Source organism: Mustelus asterias, chromosome 5 (assembly GCF_964213995.1).
Source record: "Mustelus asterias chromosome 5, sMusAst1.hap1.1, whole genome shotgun sequence".
NCBI lineage: Eukaryota > Metazoa > Chordata > Chondrichthyes > Carcharhiniformes > Triakidae > Mustelus > Mustelus asterias.
In genome coordinates this window covers 68,332,696-68,360,576 of record NC_135805.1, presented here as the reverse complement: position 1 = coordinate 68,360,576, position 27,881 = coordinate 68,332,696, and positions in this window count along the sequence as shown.

Genomic DNA, 27,881 nt, shown 5'->3' with positions numbered 1-27,881 from the left:
TAGTCCCCCACATGGATCAAGTGTTACAGACATCACATAGACCTTTGCCTCAAGCGGCGTAATCTAGGAGGTGCCAGTGCTTTGATCTAGGATGCTTCAGTGTGTTTTTGTTTAAAGTTTAAAATTTATTTATTCACAAGTAGGCTTACATTAACACTGCAATGAAGGTACTGTGAAAATCCCCTAGTCGCCACATTCTGGCGCCTGTTCAGGTACACTGAGGGAGAATTTAGCATGGCCAATGCACCTAACCAGCACGTGTTTTGCACTGTGAGAGGAAACCGGAGCACGCATGCAGACACGGGGAGAACATGCAGGCTCGCAAATACAGTGGCCCAAGCCGAGAATCAAATCCGGGTCACTGATACTGTGAGGCAGCAGTGTTAACCACTGTGCCACCATGCAATGTTAAACATACACTTTTTTTTACTAAATCGTGACCTTGTTCCTTGAGAATAATTTTACAGTTTTACTGGAAATTATAACATTTCCATTATGTTTCCAATATCTTTTAGATGTAATGGTAACTTCACCAATCTGTATTGTAGGGTGATGAAGGGAGTGCAGTTTGAGAATAAGCATTATAATTTTGTAACCCTAATTCTGACTTGCAGTTTACTTTATAATTGACCAAAACATTTTCCCAATTTGCAATGGCCTTTAATCACATCAGAAAAGTCAAATATCTGCAATTTAAAGTGATATCCTAGAGATTTACAAACACCACTTCCAGTTTCTACTCCATGTGTATAATTATTCATTGTAAAAACCGAATTCAACTTGAGCTCATCCAGAACTCTGCTTCCTCATGTGTTAACCTCTATCACGTCCTGTTCACCCATTATCCCTCTGCTCATTACCCTACCCTGGCTGCCAGTTAGGTAATACCTCAATTTTAAAATATTTCCCCTCATTTTGAAAGCAGTCCGTGGCTTCACCCCTCCCTAGATCTGTAATCTCCTCCAGCTCTACCCTTCAAAATCTCTGTGCTGCTCCAATTCTGACCTCTTGTGTATTCCCAACTTTAATCACTCCACTATTGGCAGATGTGCCTTCATCTACTGAGGTCCCGAATTCTGAATTTTTTTTTCCCTAAAAGTCTCTGCCTCACAACCTTTTTTTTAACCCTCCTTTATGGTTGTCCTTAAAACCTATCTTTTTGCCAATGCTATCAGTCAGCTGTCCTAATATCTACTTATGTGGCTTGGTATCGAATTCTGTTTGATAACATTCCTGTAAAGCACCTTGGGGTGTGGTACTACATTAAAAACACCATATAAATGCAATTTGCTGCCGTTGTTAAGTCTTCTGATGATCAAGTGGATAAATCATGAATGACATATTTAAATTATGATCATTTGTCAATGGCCTTTTGGAGAACTCATCCAGTTTTAATTCCATGACTTTCCATGAAATGAAAATGGGAGAGGTTATACAATGGGCAGATGAACCAATACAAACTTCAAATTTGTCCCTCTGTCTCTTTCAGAAAATACCTGCAAGTCTTTGTGGAAAGTCATGCTGCTTTGCCTAAGTAGTTGGCATTGTTTCAACAAGAGACTTTGAAGTTGTCCCACCATTCATCTGCTGTGGGAATTTCCAGAGATTGTGTAATATATCGCTATTGCAGAATTGAAGGTTGTAATATACGCATTTGATGTTAACACAACTAAGCGCACATTTCTGAACACTGTTAAGAATGGTAAACACTGTTTATTAGCAGTATCACACATTACTGACACATGCACAGTGACAGTTTGTGCAATTATCGTGTTTTAATGTTCATGTAGAAATTGACAGTGGAATAGGAATGAAAATGTTTGGCTCATTGAGGCTCTTCTTCAATGCTGCTTATTTCTGATTGATTTATTTATATATGCACATATATAATATAGATCCCCTGATCTCTTCATACCAATTTCTAGTAGTAATGTACAGTGGTACATTCCATCCTTCACAATTCATAGAAACAGTAGGTTGACAGTATTGAAGTATTATGTTTTTGTGACTGTTGGTAATTGAACTTTTGTGACATGAAACAAATCTCAGAAGTACATTGTTCACTAACTGATGCATTTTAATTTTTTTTATTCATTCATGGATTGTGGGCATCGCTGTCTGGGCCAGCATTTACTGCACCTCCCCAATTGTCCATGGGAAGGTGATGGCAAGCTGCCCTTCTTGAACTGCTGGCCATTGGCCGTTAATTTCCTTAACATTGCATATTTTAGTAGTATCATCTGAAAATACATCAATCTTCAACAGCACTTCAAGAACCAGATTAAAAATAAAAAAGCAAAAATAAAACTGGATTATTAAATTTCCCTCCACAGCAATAAGATTTATTTGTGTGTTCAGTGATGAGTGTTTACCTGCCACTATCCAGTATTGTCTCGGGAGGGGTTTGTCCTGTAGCCAGTAAAATAATCAACAGAAGATCACAGTCATCCACAGTGTCAGACATGCTCAAACGCATGAAATGTCTCCAGGTAAAAGGTTTTTGTTTCTATTCCTTAATCTTAGCATCTACATGCATGACATATGATGATTAATATTGATTAACTTTATAGATGTTAATGTCAATTTTTTAGGCATGGTTCAATCCAACTGTTTCATAGAAAAGTCTTTGGAATCCTAACCAAAGACACCGCTTGAGAAAAGCATTACTAATTGCTTCAGGTGAAGTTATAATTTGAACACAGCATTATAGAAGTCCAAAGGTGTGGACTTCTTTGTGTTGATTGGAACTAGAGAGGCTCACTTAATGCTAGAATAAGTAAAGCAGCACTTCCTGTCTGATTAGTGTCAAAGATAACTGTGAAACCCTAGCCACAGCTCCTTTCTATCTAAGCAAAAGGACTGAATAGCTCCCTGAGAACCCAAGTGATAAATGTAGCCTTTGGCAAGTAATTTCTACCATCAAGTGGTTAACCTTCATACTCGGTATATGTTTTCTGTGCGATGTACAAGGACATTAAGCTTAGAGCAACGAGCTACCATGAAGGAAATGTAAACTATCTGACAAGACACTGAAACTTAGAGCTGACAGTTATATTTACCCTCTGCAGCAGAAGAGAACTCCTGTTACCACAGTGTGCCACTGCAACTGGAATGTAATTTGCAGACAAATGGCAAGTTTCAAGAACCAGGAGAAGGTAATTAAACACATTACAAGAAATGACAAACTACACAGTTAGCAGAAACAATATAGAAAATTATATTTACAAACACCTGTTCAGTTTCAGAGAAAAAGAGAATGTTTCGAGCATCATTGGGAAAGTATGTATTGCTTACTATCAATAAACAGAATAGTTTAGGAGACTCTATAAAATTGTGTTAAGAACAATATAAAAATACTTTTGTAGCAAAAAGCTTGATGAAAGTAACTTGTAAGTGATTGCAGATCCCTTTAAAAAGCACTGTTTTGGGTGGGGTGTGGGGTCCTTCATGGTAACATGTTTTCAGCTGAGCAAGGTTAAAAGATGACATCAGTGCAAGCGTACAAGTTCTAAAATGGCAGCGCTGGTGCATGTTGCTTAATGTCATGTTCTACCTGTCCTGCATGTTTCCAGTGGAGATTTGAGTGCACAATCACCAGGTGGTGGCCGCTGCCTGCTGCAATAGAAATGTGCATGTGAGGCAAGGATGTCTTTCTTGAACCCTAACAGAACTCATAGAACCCAAAACCTGATGCTACAGAGCCTATTTTCCTTCAGTGTCTTCACTGCCCAACACAAAAAAAATTGTTTCCTGGTCACCGATTTCATCCCAAAGGATCAGAGTAAGAATACATGAGCAGATGGAAATCCACTCAATGCATTTCCGGCAATGCACCAAGGTTTCCAGAATTCTTGAGCCAAGATCTTCATATCTTACCCCTGTGGAGAGCAGGAGTTGGTTAAACATGGCTGAATTCCTGAATATTGCGCAACTTCCAACTAAATTGATAATAGACCAGGAAATATCAATATGGTTACCCATTGAGGGCTTAATTCGATTTTAATTGCCGGCACCTAATGTAAACTAGGTGCGAGGGGGACAGTTAAAATAAAGCTAGTCGCTTACTCCCTCTGATTGTGCTATGGGCAAGCAGCACACCCACAGGAAAGATGCAAGGTCTAGTTTTAAATATGATGATGACTTCTGGAGACACATCTGCCATTTTAGTTGCAGACTTGTGCAATGGGAGTGTTGTTCAATGCCATCAGGCAAATCTTTGAGGCATCAGATTCTGTGCCATTAGATTTCCTCAACGTCCAGAAGGGGCACAAGTGCTCCTCCAGGCCTCAGAAGGAAGCTTCGGGCTTCCCTTTGTTAAGGCTGCTCCCCTCTCAATCGCTGCTGCAGGCTCTTCCCTGTCTCTGTATCACCCCAGAACCATTCATAGTCATTAAATTCCAAGGAAAAGACGGTGGCGTTTTGCTGCCAGATACTCACTCACACCTGGCTAGGTGTCAGGCAGAATTCAGCAGAGACATGTTGAAATGTTCTAAATTGCAGGAACTCCATGTCCCTGGCTTTACCTGGTTTGCTACCGACTGCTCCGCATCAGACTCATAGACCAGGAGTTTCCCATCCATTCCTGCCATTGAGATCAATTTCGATTGAGCCTTGATATGCAAAGCTGGTCGACCTTAAAGAAATTGAGGTGATGATCATTAATGGTACCACCACCACATTGGGCAACATTATCACTAATGATAACAGAGTTTCAGTAAGCACCAGCTTCTCATATTTTCTATATACCAAATTTTGTTTTGAACATACCTTTTGTTGGCACTCACAGGACTGCTAAAGAGTCCTATTTAGGGCAGGCTAAACCCTGTGCCCGCCCATTGGCAATTTGTGACCTTTACTAAACATTACCTCAAATTTGCATGTTAAGTTACCTCACACCTAATTTTGATGCCTGCCCAAGATGTCTAAACAAATGACCCCAAAAATGTAGTCATGGATGGGCGACACAGTGGCACAGTGGTCAGCACTGCTTCCTCACAGCGCCAGGGAATCTGGTTCAATTCCAGCCTTGGGTGACTGTCTGTGTGGAGTTTACACATTCTCCCCATGTATACGTGGGTTTCCTCCGGGTACTCCAGTTTCCTCCCACAGTCGAAAGATGTGTAGGTTAGGCGGATTGGCCATGCTAAATTGCCCCTTAATGTCAGGGGGACTGGCAGGGTAAATACATGGGATTATGAAGACAGGGCTTGGGTGGGATTGTTGTCAGTACAAAGATGTTAGGTTAGGTGGATTAGCTATGCTAAATGCATGGGGTTATGGGGATTGACGGGGGAGTCGGGGGGCTCCCTGAGTAACATGTTCTTTGGAGAGTTGGTGCAGACTTGATGGGCTGAATGGACTCCTTCTGCATTGTAGGGATTCTATGGGCCTGATTTTACCATTGCGTTGCGCCCATTTTCATGCACAAAAACTTGGTAAAGTCGGGCGTGAGGCGAATAGTGCGATCCATGCCCGCGTCTGCGCAGACTCCCACTTTACCAAGGCCCGAAAATGGCCACGATCGGAACTGCACCCAAAACGGGCGCAACGTCAATTTAAATCCATATGCATGGATTTAAATTGACTTAATGAGCTGGACGCCCAATCTTATCTGCATTTCCCCCAGAAGGGCCAGATCATTCTTTGGTGGTGGGGAGGAGAGAGGCCCGATGATTTTCTGGTTGTGGGGGGAGGAGGGAGGCCCGATCATTCTCTGGTGGGGCGGGGGGGGGGGGGGGGGGGGGGGGAGGAGGGGGGAGGTGGGCCAGATGGATCTCTGATGGTGGGAGGGGAGGTGGCATGGTGGGGGGGGTGGGGGGGGGGGTGTAGGAGCAGCTGGGGTCCGCTGCCACTCTGCGGGCTATCGTGGGGGGCAAGTGGGGCAGGGGGTCGTGATCGGTCTGGGTGGCAGGGGGGTGGGACGATATCTGTGGGTGCCATTGCTCCCGGTTGCATTATCCGCTTTTTGTGGCCCGGGAGCCTTTTTCAAATTTTTTTCACTGCGTATGCGCAGTTGAAGGCTCCGATCGGAACAGCAACGTTTCGGGCGTGATAAGCCCTGCCCACAGCGCGATTCAGACTCGTGGTTTTTTTTCAGGCTACGTGCATATGGGGGCGCCTGAGAACAGGTTTACAAGTCGGATCTGAATTGCACCTAGAATCGAAATGGTAAAATCGGGTCCCGACTGTGATGGCCTCCTTCTGCACTGTAAGGATTCTATGTTTCTATGGAATCTGTGTAGATTGGGAGCAGGCAGTCCACCTGCTAAGGTGCTTTGCATCAGTTTTTCGAGTATGATGGCCCAAATCATATCAATTTTGATGCCATTATGTGAATAATTGAGCTTAATTTAGTTAGCCTGAACACTTTTGTAACGTGTTGTTGCATGTTTGGTTTGCTCATTTCCTGTAGCAAACATAAATGTTACAATCACAAAAATCTCTAATACCAAACTTACCACAATAGTTGGAATTTTCTGGACGTTCACACTCCACTGCCACTGCCAGCAAGGACGGGGAATCTGGCACTCAGCCAAATCTCCATTCACTGCAGAGGGACCGGAGAATCCCATCGGCATGAAAGGACGGATAATTCCTGCCCATGCTTCGAAACACTTGTAGCATTTTGTTAAACATCTAAACCGAGTAAACACTTCAGTTAATCTTTTTGCTGGCTGCATAATCATAAACACTACAACTACTGGAACGCTCATAACTCTGAACATCAAATCTTCTTTTCCCGTGATCTAACCAGACCACAACTAAATCCCATCAAGCAACGAAATGTGTGGTCCTTAATAAATCAAACATGTTTTGCTGCTTTGAACTAATTTGGATTGGCCTTTGGCTGCAAGTCAAGCACCTTTAAGAATCAGTATGCAACACATCAAAGTAGGTAAGAAAAATAGCCTCAGGTCGCCTATATAAAGGATAACTTTTGATAGGTAAACACAGACAACAGAAAACAAAGTAACTGGCCACCAGGAATTGACATTAAGACCAGATCAGATAGACAATCTTAGGGTTTCCTTCCATATCAAAAGGTGCCATCAAATAATTTAGTTAAGGAGTGAACAAGTTCAACAAAGAAAATTTGATGAAGGAAGTGATTTATAAACCCTTCCAACCAAGAATCTATTATTTTGCATCAAGTTAAAAACTAGGTGCTAAAATGCAATAAAACAGTGGTGTTCACAGTGGTCCCGGCTGACTTGTGGATGACACTGATGTTTCTGTGCCACTTTGTTCATCCAGCTGGCCCTGTGATGCCCTGGTGTGAGGAAGGGGGGATTGCAAGGTCTTGGGACGTCCGGTGTGTTCTGGGTGAAGACATGGGCTCTAGACCTTCCAGGGTAGCTCCAGAAGTTCCGATGTCACCTGACTCTGTCAGTCCTGGAGGCCCAGATGCATCTGCTCCATGGTCTGTGTTCCCTCAGCCTTGGCCCTCTGAGACTGTGCCAAGCTCTGGAGGCCTCACCACTACAGCATTCTGTGAGAAGCCCAAGCTCTGCAGTCCCTCAACATTAGACCTTGGAGACTGGGCTAAGTTGTCGAGGCTCACAGCCACGGCCTACTGTGTCTCCAGAATGCCAACGAATGTCTCAGGCATGGCCAGCAGTGTCTCCAACATGCCCCCGACACCTGTGATCATGGCCCGATGTGCCTCCAGAATGCTAGCGACACCCTCGGCCGTAGCCCGCTGTGTCTCTGCCATGATCCCTGTGTCTCCAGGATGGCCTGGACCCTGTCACCCATGAGGACAGACCCCTGGGCCAGGCTTTCCACTGTGGTCGCCACCTTTGTAATGTTGGCCTGGTTCTCACGCTGTGCCGACAGCACTCTGTTGGGCTCCCCTAAACAGCCTTGCAGTCGCAGCACGGTTGCTGACAACCCTTCCACAACTCCCCGGGTTTCCTGGTGCATCTCCACCAGCTTCGGCATGAACGAACCCTGAGGCCTGGCATCTGGCTTGGGGCCAGCTGAAACCTCGCCTCTGGCAGACTCCAAATGCCCGAGCTCTCGGATGTGCCTGCCTCCACCCAATGTGCATCAGCAGCTGTGACGTGCTCACCAGTAAGTGACCCAGAAGCCTCAACACTAACTTGACCCACTGCCGTGATAGTCTCTGTGTTGCTGGGTTGTGTGGTAGATGCCAGTGCTGAATCACTGGTGCTCTCCTTGGGGGATTTGATTTTTGATTTGATTTATTATTGTCACATGTATTAGCGTACAGTGAAAAGTATTGTTCTTGCGCGCTATACAGACAGAACACACTGTACATAGAGAAGGAAACGAGAGAGTGCAGAATGTGGTGTTACAGTCATAGCTAGAGTGTAGAGAAACTTAATGCAAGGTAGGTCCATTCAAAGGTCTGACAGCAGCAGGGAAGAAGCTGTTCTTGATTCGGTTGGTACGTGACCTCAGACTTTTGTATTTTTTTCCCGACGGGAGAAGGTGGAAGAGAGAATGTCCGGGGTGCGTGGGGTCCTTAATTATGCTGCTTTGCCAAAGCAGCGGAAAGTGTAGACAGCGTCAATCCATGGGAGGCTGGTTTGCGTGATGGAGAGGCTGGTTATTCTTCAGAGTTTCCCTCCAAGGTTTCATCCAAGGTGTCCTGGGGAGTCTCAGCATGAACAGCAGGGGGGCAGCGACACCAGAAGGGCCTGGAGCATCAGGATCCACCCCTGTAAGAAAGAACACACGTTAGTGGAAAGGAGGGAAAACAGCCCGAGCAGCATGGCTCCTACTTCAAAAAAGATCTTAGGAATAGGCCTCAGCTAGCTGATGCTCACTTGCATGCCGGATGCCGACCTGGCTGTCGGTAACCATTCTCCCCTCTGTGTCCCCTACCAGCTCCAGGGAGCACTGCTCAAACCCTGTGAGCAGTCGCAGCTTGGGTCCTCCACCATCAGTTTTCTACCTCTCTCGGCAGTTATGTAGAACATAGAAACATAGAAAAACTACAGCACAAAAACAGGCCCTTCGGCCCCACAAGTTGTGCCGAACATATCCCTACTTTCTAGGCCTACCTATAACCCTCCATCCTATGAAGTCCCATGTACAGGGAGACGAGAGAGGAAATTGCTGGGCCTCTGACGGAAATCTTTGTCGCTTCTTTGGACACGGGTGAGGTCCCTGAGGATTGGAGGATAGCGAATGTGGTCCCGTTGTTTAAGAAGGGTAGCAGGGATAACCCAGGAAATTATAGGCCGGTGAGCTTGACGTCCGTGGTAGGGAAGTTGTTGGAGAGGATTCTTAGAGACAGGATGTATGTGCATTTAGAACGGAACAATCTCATTAGTGACAGACAACATGGTTTTGTAAGAGGGAGGTCGTGCCTTACAAATTTGATGGAGTTTTTTGAGGAAGTGACAAAAACGGTTGATGAAGGAAGGGCCGTGGATGTCGTCTATATGGATTTCAGTAAGGCATTTGACAAAGTTCCACATGGCAGGTTGGTTAGGAAGGTTAAGGCTCATGGGATACAAGGAGAAGTGGCTCGATGGGTGGAGAACTGGCTTGGCCATAGGAGACAGAGGGTAGTGGTCGAAGGGTCTTTTTCCGGCTGGAGGTCTGTGACCAGTGGTGTTCCGCAGGGCTCTGTACTGGGACCTCTGCTATTTGTGATATATATAAATGATTTGGAAGAAGGTGTAACTGGTGTAATCAGCAAGTTTGCGGATGACACAAAGATGGCTGGAATTGCGGATAGCGAAGAGCATTGTCGGGCAATACAGCAGGATATAGATAGGCTGGAAAATTGGGCGGAGAGGTGGCAGATGGAATTTACTCCGGATAAATGCGAAGTGATGCATTTTGGAAGAAATAATGTAGGGAGGAGTTATGCAATAAATGGCAGAGTCATCAGGAGTATAGAAACACAGAGGGACCTAGGTGTGCAAGTCCACAAATCCTTGAAGGTGGCAACACAGGTGGAGAAGGTGGTGAAGAAGGCATATGGTATGCTTGCCTTTATAGGATGGGGTATAGAGTATAAAAGCTGGAGTCTGATGATGCAGCTGTATAGAACGCTGGTTAGGCCGCATTTGGAGTACTGCGTCCAGTTCTGGTCGCCGCACTACCAGAAGGACGTGGAGGCATTGGAGAGAGTGCAGAGAAGGTTTACCAGGATGTTGCCTGGTATGGAGGGTCTTAGCTATGAGGAGAGATTGGGTAGACTGGGGTTGTTCTCCTTGGAAAGACGGAGAATGAGGGGAGATCTAATAGAGGTATACAAGATTATGAAGGGTATAGATAGGGTGAACAGTGGGAAGCTTTTTCCCAGGTCGGAGGTGACGATCACGAGGGGTCACGGGCTCAAGCTGAGAGGGGCGAAGTATAACTCAGACATCAGAGGGACGTTTTTTACACAGAGGGTGGTGGGGGCCTGGAATGCGCTGCCAAGTAGGGTGGTGGAGGCAGGCACGCTGACATCGTTTAAGACTTACCTGGATAGTCACATGAGCAGCCTGGGAATGGAGGGATACAAACGATTGGTCTAGTTGGACCAAGGAGCGGCACAGGCTTGGAGGGCCGAAGGGCCTGTTTCCTGTGCTGTACTGTTCTTTGTTCTTTGTTCTTTACTCATCCAGGAGTCTCTTAAGAGACCCTATTGAGTTTGCCTCCGCCACCACTGACGGCAGCCAATTCCATTCGCCCACCACCCTCTGTGTGAAAAACTTCCCCCTAACATTTCCCCTGTATCTACCCCCCAGCACCTTAAACCTGTGTCCTCTCGTAGCAGCCATTTCCACCCTGGGAAAAAGCCTCTGAGAGTCCACCCGATCTAAGCCTCTCAACATCTTATATACCTCTATTAGGTCTCCTCTCATCCTACGTCTCTCCAAGGAGAAAAGACCGAGCTCCCTCAGCCTATCCTCATAAGGCATGCTGCTCAATCCAGGCAACATCCTTGTAAATCTCCTCTGCACCCTTTCAATCTTTTCCACATCCTTCCTGTAATGAGGCAACATGAACTGAGCACAGTACTCCAAGTGGGGTCTGACGAGGGTCTTATATAGCTGCATCATTATCCCCGGACTCCTAAACTCAATCCCTCGATTGATAAAGGCCAGCACACCATACGCCTTCTTAACCACCTCCTCCACCTGCGGGGCCAATTTTAGAGTCCTATGGACCTGGACCCCAAGGTCCTTCTGATCCTCTACAGTACTAAGAGTCTTTCCCTTTATATTGTTGATGCGCGATTGATTCACACGGGAGGCTAGGACGTACCCGGGAATAAAGGCTTTTATTCACAACAAGATTGGAGCACACTACTTAACAATACTATCCCAGACTAAGGGCTACTAGGAAGTAGCAGTGACCTTTATACTCCTGTAAGAAGGCGGAGCCGAACAGAGTGTACCACATAAACAATGATAACAGGTGGAACACCCAAACCCTAACCCCCAACAGTAACAAGAGTAACATATGTACAAGTACCCATAGTGGTAACCATCTATGGTTCACCACAATTGTACTCCTTCATCCCATTTGACCTGCAAAAATGGAACACTACACATTTAGGTTTTCTCCTGTGGGGACTTTAGGGAGATTGAAACCATGATGGATGGAAGGGCATGGGGTGCAATGTGTGTTGGGAGTAGGGCATTTGGGTGGGCCATTCTGGGGCAATACCTCCCCTCAATGTGAGTTGGAGGTGTTGCTGGTGGGACGGTGTTGGTGGCTGCCCTTGAGGTGTCTGGGGCTGGTTTCACATTGTAAGCACGGCACATGTACTGGTTTCAGAATGAGATGCACACTCAGCCTTGCTGCCCAAAGTTCATCTTTTTCCGGCACAGGTTTCTGGAATGACGTGCCAGTTCCCGGGCACTTACAGCTGCAGCCACAACCTCCCAAATGGCATTTGCTGCGCGACCTCTTTGGTGATGTCCTTCAGTGGGATAGAGCAGCTCGCGCCTCTCCTACACTGTATCCAGCAGCCAGGCCTGGTCACCCTCTGAGAATATGGGTACTGTGTCCGGGAGGGAGAATGTTTAACAGTCTCACTCAACAAGGTACCGTGACCTAGCGGGGGGTGTGGGGGGTTGGGGGGGGGGGGGCGGGGTCAAAACTCAAGGGTCTCACTGAACAAGGGGGAAAGCTCATAGGTAGGAGTTGTGCATGGCAGCTCATGTTCTCTGTGTGAAAGGCAGCAGTTGAGGCCAGCATTCTGTGTGCGAACATGGGGGCCATCACTCTCTGGGTGAATGGGGGAGGAGGCAGAACTCTATGGGTGAAGTGGGGAATGGGGAGGCTAGCAATGTCCGGGTCACTGGGGGATGGAGAGGCCAGGATGCCAGTGATGTCCGTGGGGGGCTGGGGAGGGCTGGGGGGGACGGGGGGTGGGGGGGGTGGTGGTGGTGGGTAAGAGGCCAGCGATATTCTTGTGGGGGAAGAGTGAGAGGCCAGCAATCAGGCCAGCAACGTTCCTGGAGAGTGAGAGGCTGGCGGTTTCAATGCTGGGAGGATTTGTTTAGCGATCTCCCAGAAATGTGCACATGCATAATGGCCCGCTTAGTGCACTAATTTCAGCCTCTTCAGCAGGAATAGGCCCTGCCCACGACTTTTCAGAGTGATTTGCACTCGGGCACTCTGCAGTGCACAGAGTGTGGGAGATTCATTTTGAAAATCCCGCTAAAAAATACCAGCGTGGCTGACTCCAGTTTTTCCTCGAATTCGACACTTAGAATTTTTTTGGGAGAATCCCAGTCCACATCTCCCCTTTCCAATAACATCCGTCTCTCCGCGCCCCCCCCCCCCCCCCCCCCCCCACTTCAACATCTCAGGCTTCACAGGGTTAGTCTCTGAGGTGCCTTGACCAATCTCCCTGATCTTTTTCGGATCTCTTTCTGAGGTCAAGGACATCCTGCGGTCTCACTTCTGTCAATATCCTGGGTGGCGGCAGAGCTTTGCCTTGGTGAATATATCGATCTGCTTTTCTCATATGATTTGGAGAATCGCATTGAGAGTTGAGAATCACAGGAGAAAAGACAATCTGAAAATGTCTGAAAGTATTCTGGGAATGATATTAAAAAAAAGTGTTGATATTCCTGAAAAACAGCGAAATGTATTTTTGTGTTGGTCAGAAAAGCACAGGTTAATTCTTGCAACAATGACATTTTATTATTTCATTGACTCAGGAAGGTAGACAATGGATGTTGCTTGACTGTAAGTATATGACAATTGTATTACTGTTAAATTATTTACTTTTTCATTACTTGTTTAATCCATTTGTTTTGTATTTTAAAGATTAAATGGTGTTTTATATTATGTATTGCCACCTTCAAAACCTGGAAGCAGTATAGTGTTGAGACATAAGCTAATAGCAATTGCCAAACAGGGTTTGCTGTTCAGAGATCAAAATCCTACATCAATAGCAAGCATAGAAATCCTCAAAGGTTCGGGGAGTTGGCATTCACCCATGAGAATGATCTGCGATACGAGAGCTAAAATAAAATAATCTGAAGCAAGAATGTTAAGAAAGACCCGAGACCGTAATAGATACTTTCTTCTACAGATCCTTCTGTGCACTGCAGTTGGAAGGCATTGGTTTGATCCTCTGCCAAAATGCTTGCCATAACTGCTATGATGTGTGTGAAAGACAGGCAGACAGAAGGAAAAAAGGAAAGAAAGAGAAAGAAGAAAAGAAAGAGAGCGAAAGAGCAAGAGAAAGTGAGAGAGGAAGTGGCAGATAAGGAGAGATGGAAATAGAGAATAAGAGAGAGAAAGAAAGAAATCAATCAATCAATCAATCTTGAAGGAAAACAGGGGAGTTAAAAACATCAAAACTAATTCATAGAATCTCAGAATCATAGAATTATATAGCGCAGAAGGAGCCCTGTGGCCCATCGAGTCTGCACCAAATAATATGAACTCCCACCCTTTCCCAGCTGCCAGCACCTGGCCCATAGCCCTGAATGTCATGAAGTGCCAAGTGCTCATCCAGATACTTTATAAAGGTTAAATTTGTTAGGCATGAGCTCCCTCTGACAAAGCCATGCTGACCATCCCTGAGCAAGCTTTGCCTCTCCAAGTGGAGTTGATGCTCTCCTTCAGAAGTTTCTTTAATAGTTTCTCTACCACTGATGTGAGACTCACTGGTCTGTAGTTCCCTGGTTAATCTCTACAACCCTTCCTAAATAGCAGAACCACATTAGCTGTTCTCCAGCCATCTGGCACCATTATTTTGTAAATTGAGTTTGTGCCTTTATATGCCCTGTTTGTGAACAGAACTCCCACTTACCTGACGAAGGAGCAGAGCTCCGAAAGCTAGTGGATTTTGCTACCAAATAAACCTGTTGGACTTTAACCTGGTGTTGTGAGACTTCTTACTGTGACCTCCCCTATGGTCAAGAGGTATTGAAAATTTGGGTCAGAGCCCCTGCAATCTCCTCCCATATCTCCCTCAGCAGTGTAGGGCGCAATTCATCTGCACCTGGAGATTTATCCACTTTAAAGGCTGTCAACACCTCCAATACCTTGTCCTGCCCTATGTCAATTTGCTCAAGAACCTCACAGTCTCTCTCCCTGAATTCCATACCATCGTCCTCATTCTCTTGGGTGAAGGCAGATGTGAAGTATTCATTCAACACTCCATCAATGTCCTCTGGCCCCACTCACAGATTGCTCCTTTGGTCCCTAATGGGCCTTACTCTTTCCCTGGTGATCCTCTTCCCATTGATATGCTTATAGAATTTCTTGGGATTTTCCCTACGTTTACCAGGCAGAGCTTTCTCATATCCCCTCTTTGCATTCCTAATTACTTTCTTAAACTCCACCCTGCACTTTCTTAAACTCCACCCTGCACTTTCTTAAGCTCCACCCTGCACTTTCTATACCTCACTAATGCCTCCACTGATTTGCTCCCCTTGTACTTTTAAAAGCCTTTCTTTTTCTTTCATTGTACCCTGAATATCTCTGGTCATCCATAGTTCTCTGAGCTTGTTATTTCTACCTATTACCCTAGAGGGAACATACTGGGCTTGCACCCTCCCCATTTCCATTTTGATTGTCCCCCACTGCTCTTCTGTAGATTTTCCCATTAGTAGCTGTTCCAAGTCTACCTTGGCCAGATCTTGTCTTATTTTTCCAAAATCCGCTCTCCCCCAATCCAAAATTCCTTTTTTGCAGCTTGTCTATTTCCTTGTCCATAACAAGCTTAAATTGTCCAATGTTGTGATTGCTATCACTAAAATGCTCCCTTACCAAGACCTCAAGTCCGGCCTCATCCCCCGAAATCAGGTGCAACACAGCTCCCTCCCACGTTGGACCATCCACAGACTGATTTGAAAAGTTCTCCTGTACACAGTTCAAGAAATCTATTCCATCTAAGCCCTTAACACTATGTATATCCCAGTTAATGTTGGGAAAGTTGAAATCAGCTAATAGAATAACCCTATTGTTATTGTTTTTACACATCTCCATAAACTGAGCACATATTTTCTACTCAATATCCCTCTATCTGGGCATCTATAATAAACACCTAACAATGTGGCTGCCCCTTTTTTATTACTACGCTAGATCCACAAAGCTTCATTTGACGTCCCCTCCACGATATCATCTCTCCTTACTATAGTAACTGACTCCTTAACTAATAATGCAATGCCTCCTCCTCTTTTACCTCCTCCTCTGTCTCGCCTGAAGATTCTATATCCCAGAATGTTGAGTTGCCAATCGTGACCTTCCTTCAACCATGGCTCTGTGATGGCTACTATATCACACTTCCACGTGTCAGTCATTGCCTCAACTTAACCATTTTTCCTGCAATACTCCTGGTGTTAATGTAGGGGCCATTCAGGCTGGCCTTACTCCCTTGAAACTTAATGACTCTGACTTGTTTGTTTTGCTGTATGATTCTGTTACTGTTTCATTACTGTTTGAGATAGGAATGTAGAACTTTGGAGCAGAAGTAGGCCATTTTACTCTTTAGGCTTGATCTGCCATTCAATAAGATAAGACCTGATTTGACTGTGGCCTTAACTCCATTTTCTGCCCCACAACCCTTGAGTTCCTCATTTGTCAAAAATCTACCTAATTCAGCCTTGAATAAATTCAATGACCCACTGCCTTCTGGGCAAGAGGATTCCAAAGATAATCAATCCGCTGAGAGAAAACAATTCTCGTCACCATCTTATATGGGAGACTTCTTATTTTAAAACTAGTTCTAACCTCCCTCATAAGAGGGAACATCCATCTGGTACCTACCCCATCAAGCTCACTCTGGATCTTACATGTTTCAATAAGATCTCCTCTCATTCTTCTAAACTCTATTGGGTATAGCCCACCCTGTTGAAACGTTCTTCAGAAGACAAGCCCTGCATCCCAGGAATGAGTCGGATTAATCTTTACTAAACTACTTATACTATTTTTCCAATAAGGGGAGCAAAACTATACGTAGTACTGTAGATGTGGTCTCACCAATGCCCTATATATATTATACGCCATCTGTCAAATTTTGCCCACTCATTTAACTTGTCTATATCCCTTTGTAGACTCTTTAAGCTCTGTCACTCCCTGCCACACTCTGGTTATCATAACTCAAATCGGTGTCTCATTCGAATATTGCCCCATCATTTCCTTTTAATTTACCATATGTCCCCTCAAATGACCTCTTTCCCCCCCATTAACTAATTTAAAGCTCTGTCTACCATCCTAGTTATACAACCCAGCAAAACACTGGCCCCAGCACGATTTAGGCTTAACAGAACAGCTCCCACTTACCCCAGTACTTGTACCAGTGCACAATGAATCAAAAACAAATTTATCCCACACCAGTCTTTCAGCTGTGAATTCATCTCTCAATTCCTATTTACCCTACACCAACTTGCTCATGGTTAAGGTAGCAATCAGATATTATTATCTTTATGATGCTACTTTTTAACATTTCCCCTAGCCGCTCATGACCCCTAAGCAGGACCTGTTTCCGAGTCCTAATATGTTGTTGCTACCCATCTGGACCATGACAATGAAATGCTCTGTCTCCCATTCCAGGTTTCTCTGCAGCCCTGAGCAGATATCCTGAAACCTGGCAATGGACAGGCAAGATGTGGAGATGCCGGCGTTGGACTGGGGTAAACACAGTAAGAAGTTTAACAACACCAGGTTAAAGTCCAACAGGTTTATTTGGTAGCAAAAGCCACACAAGCTTTCGAAGCTCTAAGCCCCTTCTTCAGGTGAGTGGGAATTCTGTTCACAAACAGAGCTTATAAAGACACAGACTCAATTTACATGAATAATGGTTGGAATGCGAATACTTACAACTAATCCAGTCTTTAAGAAACAAAACAATGGGAGTGGAGAGAGCATCAAGACAGGCTAAAAAGAAGTACTGGGGTAAGTGGGAGCTGTTCTGTTAAGCCTGAATTGTGCTGGGGCCAGTGTTTTGCTGGGTTGTATAACTAGGATGGTAGACAGAGCTTTAAATTAGTTAATGGGGGGAAAGAGGTCATTTGAGGGGACATATGGTAAATTAAAAGGAAATGATGGGGCAATATTCGAATGAGACAATCCACATCTTTTTAGCCAGTCTTGATGCTCTCTCCACTCCCATTGTTTTGTTTCTTAAAGACTGGATTAGTTGTAAGTATTCGCATTCCAACCATTATTCATGTAAATTGAGTCTGTGTCTTTATAAGCTCTGTTTGTGAACAGAATTCCCACTCATCTGAAGAAGGGGCTTAGAGCTTCGAAAGCTTGTGTGGCTTTTGCTACCAAATAAACCTGTTGGACTTTAACCTGGTGTTGTTAAACTTCTTACCATGGACATGCAACACAGCCTTCTGGATTCATACTCTTGGCTGCAAAGAACTGACTCTAACTGTCCCTTACTACCACAACGTTCCTATTGACTCCCACACTTGAATGGCTTCCTGTATTCCTTGTGCTGTGCACAAATGGCTATAGTGCCAATCTACATAAACGCAGTCACTACACCTCAAAAAGTAATTCACTGACCCTGATACATAGAACATAGAACAGTACAGCACAGAACAGGCCCTTCGGCCCACGATGTTGTGCCGAGCTTTATCTGAAACCAAGATCAAGCTATCCCACTCCCTATCATCCTGGTGTGCTCCATGTGCCTATCCAATAACCGCTTTAATGTTCCTAAAGTGTCTGACTCCACTATCACTGCAGGCAGTCCATTCCACACCCCAACCACTCTCTGCGTAAAGAACCTACCTCTGATATCCTTCCTGTATCTCCCACCACAAACCATATAGTTATGCCCCCTTGTAATAGCTCCATCCACCCGAGGAAATAGTCTTTGAACGTTCACTCTATCTATCCCCTTCATCATTTTATAAACCTCTATTAAGTCTCCCCTCAGCCTCCTCCGCTCCAGAGAGAACAGCCCTAGCTCCCGCAACCTTTCCTCATAAGACCTACCCTCCAAACCAGGCAGCATCCTGGTAAATCTCCTCTGCACTCTTTCCAGCGCTTCCACATCCTTCTTATAGTGAGGTGACCAGAACTGCACACAATATTCCAAATGTGGTCTCACCAAGGTCCTGTACAGTTGCAGCATAACCCCACGGCTCTTAAACTCCAACCCCCTGTTAATAAAAGCTAACACACTATAGGCCTTCTTCACAGCTCTATCCACTTGACTGGCAACCTTTAGAGATCTGTGGATATGAACCCCAAGATCTCTCTGTTCCTCCACAGTCTTCAGAACCCTACCTTTGACCCTGTAATCCACATTTAAATTAGTCCTACCAAAATGAATCACCTCACATTTATCAGGGTTAAACTCCATTTGCCATTTTTCAGCCCAGCTTTGCACCCTATCTATGTCTCTTTGCAGCCCACAACAGCCCTCCACCTCATCCACTACTCCACCAATCTTGGTGTCATCAGCAAATTTACTGATCCATCCTTCAGCCCCCTCCTCTAAGTCATTAATAAAAATCACAAAGAGCAGAGGACCAAGCACTGATCCCTGTGGCACTCCGCTAGCAACCTGCCTCCAATCCGAAAATTTTCCATCCACCACCACCCTCTGTCTTCGATCAGACAGCCAGTTACCTATCCAATCGGCCAACTTTCCCTCTATCCCACACCTCCTCACTTTCATCATAAGCCGACCATGGGGGACCTTATCAAACGCCTTACTAAAATCCATGTATATGACATCAACCGCCCTACCTTCATCAACACACCTAGTTACCTCCTCAAAAAATTCTATCAAATTTGTGAGGCACGACTTGCCCTTCACGAATCCGTGCTGACTATCCCGGATTAATCTGCATCTTTCTAAATGATCGTAAATCCCATCTCTAAGGACCTTTTCCATCAATTTACCAACCACCGAAGTCAGACTAAGCGGTCTATAATTACCAGGGTCATTTCTATTCCCTTTCTTAAACAGAGGAACAACATTCGCCATTCTCCAGTCTTCTGGCACCATCCCCGTGGACAGCGAGGACCCAAAGATCAAAGCCAAAGGCTCTGCAATCTCATCCCTTGCCTCCCAAAGAATCCTAGGATACATTTCATCAGGCCCAGGGGACTTATCGACCTTCAGTTTATTCAAAACTGCCAGGACATCCTCCCTCCGAACATCTATTTCCTCCAGCCTATTAGCCTGTAACACCTTCTCTTCCTCAAAAACATGGCCCCTCTCCTTGGTGAACACTGAAGAAAAGTATTCATTCATCACCTCGCCTATCTTTACTGACTCCATACACAAGTTCCCACTACTGTCCTTGACCGGCCCTAACGTCACCCTGGTCATTCTTTTATTCCTCACATTAGAGTAAAAAGCCTTGGGGTTTTCCTTGATCCGACCCGCCAAGGACTTCTCGTGTCCCCTCCTAGCTCTCCTAAGCCCCTTTTTCAGCTCATTCCTTGCTAACTTGTAACCCTCAATCGAGCCATCTGAACCTTGTTTCCTCATCCCTACATAAGCTTCCCTCTTCCTTTTCACAAGACATTCCACCTCTTTCGTGAACCATGGTTCCCTCACTCGGCCATTTCCTCCCTGCCTGACAGGGACATACCTATCAAGGACATCCAGTATTTGTTCCTTGAAAAAGTTCCACTTTTCATTAGTTCCTTTCTCTGACAGTTTCTGTTCCCAACTTATGCCCCCTAATTCTTGCCTAATCGCATCATAATTACCTCTCCCCCAATTGTAAACCTTGCCCTGCCGTACGGCCCTGTCCCTCTCCATTGCAATAACAAAAGACACGGAATTGTGGTCACTATCTCCAAAGTGCTCTCCCACAACCAAATCTAACACTTGGCCCGGTTCATTTCCCAGTACCAAATCCAATGTGGCCTCACCTCTTGTCGGCCTATCCACATATTGTGTCAGGAAACCCTCCTGCACACACTGCACAAAAACTGCCCCATCCAAACTATTTGACCTACAAAGGCTCCAATCAATATTTGGAAAGTTAAAGTCCCCCATGACAACTACCCTGTGACCCCCACACATATCCATAATCTGCTTAGCAATTTCTTCCTCCACATCTCTATTACTATTTGGGGGCCTATAGTAAACTCCTAACAACGTGACCGCTCCTTTCCTATTTCTAACCTCAGCCCATATTTCCTCAGTGTGCAGATCCCCCTCGAAGTGCCTTTCCGCAGCCGTTAAACTATCCTTGATTAACAATGCCACTCCTCCACCTCTTTTACCAGCTTCCCTACACTTACTGAAACATCTATACCCCGGAACGTCCAACAACCGTTCTACCCACGTCTCCGTAATGGCCACAACATCGTAGTCCCAAGTACCAATCCACGCCCCAAGTTCATCTACCTTGTTCCGGATGCTCCTTGCATTGAAGTAGACACACTTCAACCCACCTTCCTGTCTACCGGTACCCACCCTTGACCCTGATACCTTCCCCAATACCTCACCACCCTCACTGACTTCTGGACTACAACTCCTTTTCCCACTCCCCTGACAAATTAGTTTAAACCCCCCTGAAGAGCCGTAACAAATTTCCCTCCTAGGATATTGGTGCCCCTCTGGTTCAGGTGCACCCCGTCCTGTTTGTACAGGTCCCACCTTCCCCAGAATGTGTTCCAATTATCCACATATCTGAAACCCTCCCTCCTACACCATCCCTGCAACCACATGTTTAACTGCACTCTCTCCATGTTCCTCAACTCGCTATCACGTGGCACCGGCAACATACCAGAGATGACCACATGTTTTGTCTTGGCTCTCAGCTTCCAGCCCAGCTCCAGAAATTCCTGCTTTAAATCCCCGTCCCTTCACTTACCTATGTCATTGGTACCAATGTGTAACACGACTTGTGACTGTTTTCCCTCCCCCTTCAGAATCCGGAAAACACGGTTTGAGACGTCACGGACCTTGGCATCCGGTAGGCAACATACCATCCGTGAGTCTCTTTTGCTGCCACAGAACCTCCTATCTATCCCTCTAACTAACGAGTCCCCAATAACTATTGCCCTCCCGCTCTGCCCCTTACCCTCCCGAGCCACAGAGACGGACACAGTGCTGGAGATCCTCTCACTGCGGCTCACCACTGGTATGTCATCCCCCTCAACCGTATCCAAAGCGGAATACTTGTTGCTAAGGGGAACAACCACCGGGGATCCCTGCACGGACTGCTCCCTCCCAGCCCCTCTCACCGTCACCCATCTGTTTTCATTCCTCGGAGTAACTGTATTCCTAAAGCTTCTGTCTATGGCCACTTCTGCGTCCCTAATGATCCTAAGTTCATCCAACTCCAGCTCCAGTTCCCTAACACAGTTTTGGAGGAGCTGCAGATGGGTGCACTTCCCACAGGTGTAATCAGCAGGGACACTGTCGTCGTCCCTCACCTCAAACATAGCGCAAGAGGAACATAGCACTGCCTGCACACCCATCCCCTCTAGATATCTTGCCAGTACCAGGTAGAAAGTGCAGAAATGCATTTAAACTCACCTCTACTCGCCCTTACTGCCTAAGCCCTGTGAGCCAAAGCCTTATAGCTCACACTCTGCTTCCCACAAGCCCTGTGAGCCAAAGCCTTATAGCTCACACTCTGCTTCCCACTCAATCCACTGCCCGCTCCCGACGCTGCCCGCTGTATACTGCAGCCTACCTTTTATACTTCACGCACTTAAAAAACCCTTCCCAGACTCCTTAGCAGCCCACTTCCAGTTTTCACTTTAAACTTAAAATTCTACTGCAAAAGTAAAGGCCAAAAAAACACACACACTAGCTGACTAATTAAATAAATAAACAATTCAATTAATCACTCACCAGCACTGCTGTCTCCAATCACTCCCTCTCAGCTTGCTCCAGTGGAACAATGAGGGGGAACCTCCCAGGTAACTGACTTTTAAAGTTAAAATAAAAACCCTTCCCAGACTCCTTAGCAGCCCACTTCCAGTTTTCACTTTAAACTTAAAATTCTACTGCAAAAGTAAAGGCCAAAAAAAAACACACACTAGCTGACTAATTAAATAAATAAACAATTCAATTAATCTCTCACCAGCACTGCTGCCTCAAATCACTCCCTCTCAGCTTGCTCCAGTGGAACAATGAGGGACATTCTGAGGACATGAGACAATGCTGTGTCAATGGACGTTTATTTTTTAATGTGATTTTTTTTGAGATAATGAAGAGTATCGTGCATGCTTGAAAATGTTTTGATACTCTTGCTTTGTTGTTTTTTCCTGAATATGAAATTTGAAGCAAAAAGCATGACTCATTCCCTAAGTTCAATAGGAACGTTGTGGTAGTAGAGGACAGTTATAGTTAGTTCTTTATGGAGATTAAAACCTGCATGTTTGGAGACACTATAATAAGGAAGATGTTCTCTGAATTGTTGAGATTGGAATTGCATTTAATGGTAATGAATGTTTCTTGGTTTGATGCATGGAAAATCAACAGTTGGGCAAAGATCTTGCTTGTTTTAAGTAGATAAATCGATAACCAGTATTTTACTAAATGTAATTCTCAATCTATGGAGAGAAATTGGCTTATTGCTAATCTAACTTGGCTTTTCTTTTGGCAGACTTCTTGGATTTTTGAATGGGAGAAGCATGGATTAGAGAATCTTGACTTTGTGTGGTGGTATAAAATGAGTGATAGCAAGATGGTAGCCTGATTTATATCTCAACTGATTAACCTCATCTATTTCCATCAAAATGGATTGTGAGAATGGAATTCAGGGTACGTAGGAAAGTGGCAGACTTCCAAAAGTTATTCTACTTGCCCAAGTAACAGATTGGTGGAAATCCAGGAAAATGCCATTAAAACATTCATGCTGCTTTTTTGAGGATGTTGTTGCTCTTCTGCAGAAATTCCAGAGGGCACTGGAAATTTCACTCCAGTGGTATCAAAAAACAGAGCAATGCTTTCTTAGGACATAAGGAAATCAAAAGACATGAAGGAAAGGCAGTGACTTTTTACTGAGACAATGGTCAAGGAGATCAATGGGTGGAATTTTATGCGGAGTTTGGCAATGAGGCCCCAGGCCATTACTAGACTCAGGGCAGGACTTCTGTTCCATCTGGATGTGCAGCCATCCAATCAAATAGCTGGCAGCTCCCTCAACCCAGCAGGAGCACTGGGCGCTATGGTGACAGCTGGGACTGCAGGCAACGATCATCACTGGAGCTGGACATCCAGGTAAGTGTGTGGATTTTGCCAGGACAGTTTGGTAAGCCCCAGCGAGGGTGGGGTGAGGGGTATGGTCATCAATTTGGGAGGGCAATGAGGAAAATGCAATGGGGGAGTACCTTGGTAGAGGAGGTCTTTGCTGGGCACAGAATCCCTGACCGGGAGGGACACTCCATCCTCTGACAAGGTCAAGTTTTACCAGAGGTGGTGGGACCACTTAAAGGCTTGAATTGGCCCAAGGGCGGGCAGGCTGTATAGCACCATAACATCTTCTCTGCTGCTGGCAAAATACTAAGGGAGGCAGATAGACAACACGCTCCCACCATGCCACTCGACTTTGCATCAACGCTTCCATTGCGGCAGGGGGAGGGGGTGGGCGATGTATAAAATTCCACCCATTGGGTGGCCTACTCTTGTCTTTTAAAATAAAATATTGCCATAAAATCAATAGTTTATGCTGATTTCTATGGACTTCAACTTCATATTGACACAACTGGCTGTTTGTTCCCTCAATTATCTACTTAGGCATCAGTTGGCTGTAGTAAAGCAATATGAATTTTAAGAAAAGTAAACAAAGTGATGTAGAATTGCAACTTTTCAAAGAGTTCCAATTAGGTGTTCTGGTGTAAGCTATTGCTTTCTTTCAACCACCAAAATAAGATCAATCAGCAGCAGACAGTGACTTGTCCTGAAAGTTGACTGTTTTACGATATTGAATTCTGAACAAGAATCTACATAGAATGGAACAGCTGAGCAACAGTACAGAGATCAACACTGCTATTATATGACTGAACAGTTTACAAAAAAAAACAAACCAAAGCAAAACAATTGACAAAATCTGTCAGAAAGATTGAATTTGCTATCGTCAGTACTGTTATTATTAATCCTTTACATCACCATTGTATTTTAATAAGATATCCAAATGTACATAAATGAAAAGCTCTTTTTACATAATTATTTGTATGAGTTTATTTGTCCACCTAATTAAATCAAAGGTGGTGGAAACACACAGGTATTTTATGGCTGAGTTTGTCTTTGTTTTGAAATTTTCATTACCAGTTCTGTCATTCAGGGTAAATGCAAGTCAGAACTCTCACCAGGGAGATAACAGGTATCAGGGTTTCTCATTCACAGCATTGTAAGCAGCACAGCTCATTATAAAATGCACTTTGCCATTCCCCTCCTACCTCACATCTTAACAAAGGGTGGCTTCCTCAGTTAGAGGTGCAGAGTTACAAAATCACTTACTTGCTAGTCTGCCACTCTGGACACGTGGGTGCATTTCCTAATACTTGTCGCCAAGTTAAATCTCGTAGTTGCTACCATCGCAAATCTCTGTTTCTTTATCAGCTACATAGTGGATTATCTCCTTTGGTAAGTTATCAAGAACAACATAAGTTAGCTCGCAATGGGCCAGTCTCTAGATGTTCTGAATCGTCCAGCAATGTTGTTGGGCTTACTCAACAGCAATAACTCACGTTTATATTGCATTTTCATGCAAAAATAAAATCCCAAAAGACTCCACAGGAGCATTATAAAACAAATGCAACACCAACCCACATCAAATGTTTCATTTATTACCTCATGTGAGAGCCTTTGGCAATGATGCTTGTCTGCTGTGAGACTGCCTGTAAACTGGAGGATTCTGAATTTTACCTCTGTTGATCCTGTTTTCACAAATCCACCTCAGGCTCCGACTCTGGACCTCACACATTATATACCCTGGAGTTCTGAATTATGAAGAAGAACTATTTGTCTTATATAGCACAAGCAAGAAGGAAATTGCAGGAATCAGAAAGGAGGGATGCCCACAACGCTAAGGCATTGCTTTCTGAGGATTCTTCATGTTCTCAGAGTTGCTGAGTGCGGGAGACGTGGCTGAAGCCAAACTCTTAAAAACAATCACAGAATTATGAGGGACTGAATGAATATACATGTTATTTTTTTCCCTATTTAAAAACCACCTGCCAAATAAAAGGAGCAGAATTATGCATCTTAGCACTCTTCCTAAATCTCCTAAAGTAGGACAACAATATCTATAGTTAAAGTGGAAACAAGCAGGGGTCAATTTCATGCCCCATTCCATTCTTTCTTCCAGCTTTACTTTGTCTTCTAGATAAAGCTAAAAGCCCTTTAAATCCCTTTCCATTTCTTTTGGTTACCTTAAAGCAGATGATTAAGTTATTGTGATGTCAACTTCCTGCAGATACTTTTCGGCTTAGCTGTGGCAATAATCGTGTTTTCTCCCATAACCGTGTTGCCTCTTGTAATTTGTATAAATTAATGAGGCGACCGAGAATAACGTATCCAAGTTTGCTAACAATGCAAAGCTAGGTGAAAAGTTAAGGTCTGGAGTATAATGTCGGGAAGTCTGAAATTATCCACTTTGGCGGGAATTTGGAAAAGCAGATTTTATTTTAAGTGAAGGATTAATAAATGTTGCCATGCAAAGGGAACTGGGGACCTTTGTACACAAAACAAAGTAAGTTAACATGCAGGTAGAGCAAACAATCAGGAAGGCAAATGGTATTTTAACCTTTATTGCAAGAGGGCTGAAGTATACAAATAAGGAATTCTTCCTGCAGCGATATACGACTTTGGTGGGACCATCCCTGGAGTACTTTGTACAGTTTTGATCTCTGTACTTCAGGAAAGATTTACTTGCCTTTGAGGGTTTGCGATGAAAGTTCATTAGATTGACTCCTGAAATGAGAGGGTTGCCCTATGAGGAGAGATTGAGTAGGCTGGATCTATACTCTTTAGAGTTTGAAGAGGAACATTTACTCTCATTGATACCTATAAAAAAACTTTTAGATGTCTTGACAGGGTAAACGCTGAGGGGTTGTTTCCCCTGGCTGGAGAATCTAGAATCAGATATAAAGGGCCAGATTTTAAAGGTTGGGTTGGGAACCAGACATCCAGATGAATTCTAGATCCTGACCTGTGCCGGAGCTGTGTCCTGCTTGCAATGCGATTTTTAAATGTAAATGGCCTAATTAGTAGGGAGGTAAGCTCAATGGACAATTAGAGATGATAAGCAGTTCTCGGAGATGAGCGATGGCACCTGGCACCTCTCACAATCTTACCGGCCCCGGATACCCGGTGAGATATTTCAATATTTAAATCTATTTTAAATCGGATTTAAATATTATTAGTGAAGCTGGGAAGGAATCACTGGGCTTACTTGCCTTAGTGGCCTCACCGGTGAAAGTCCTCACTGGTGAGGATCGTGTATTGTTCCCATCAACAGGGACTTGACATGATGGCTTTGCCAGTGGAACCAAAGGTCATTGAGGCCCCCGGGGGGTTGGAGGCAAGGAGGGAATGGTCCTTGGGCAGTGCCAGCTTGGCACTGCCAGCCTGGCACCCAGGCACTGCCAACTGGGCGCCCTGATACTGCCAGTCTGGCACCCTGGGAGAACCCATCAGTCACCAGGCAGTGCCATAGGGTGTGACTGAGGAGGTGAGGCCTGAGAGAGGGGGCAGGGCCAAGATGGGGCAGGGAGGTGCAGGGGGCACTCTGCAATGGCGGTCATCGGGGGGGAGGTGTTCAGGCAGCGATCGGCCGGGCCTGTGGTGGTGGGGTTTGGGCAGCGATTGGCTGGGCCAGGGAGGCCAGCAATTGGGGAAGGGTGATATCGGGGGTGGGGAAGGGGGCTGCCTGACAGATTTCTCTCTGTTCCATTGCACAGAATTGAGAGAAATCTGCACATGCGCAATTGAGACCTGTAGGCTAAGCAACCTGGTTTCCAGTAAGCTTAGGTGCCACCACTCCCCCTCCTGGCAGGAAACTGATTCTGCATTATTTTTTGCACAAAATGGCGTAAGATTGCATGATTAAACCCGCCCAAAAAAGGGATCTGAAACTCTCCCATTTTCATGCTCGGGATTGTGTTCCCTTGTTTTATTTACCCTCGCCACACAACAAGTGAAAAAGTGACAAATACTTTCAGCATTTCTTTGTGTTGAAAGATGTTTTTCCACCTGACACCCAATCAGAATGATGATTAACTTTGAGGCGAACCTAGTGCTTCCAACTCATTATTGCTCTTGTCCTTCTCTTCTCTATGATCAAGGTTAGAAATTGCTGCATCCTGTAGATAACTTATATTTCAGCCACAGTGTGCCAGCATTGAAAGAGCGAGGTACTGAATGCAGTGGCACTGTCACAGATCAAGATGTTTGTGAGATGGTTTTCAGCTTCTTGAATGTTATTTTGGCTGCACAGATTCAGGTGAGCAATCATAATTCTTTCAAACCCCTGACTCAAGCTCTGTGATTAGTG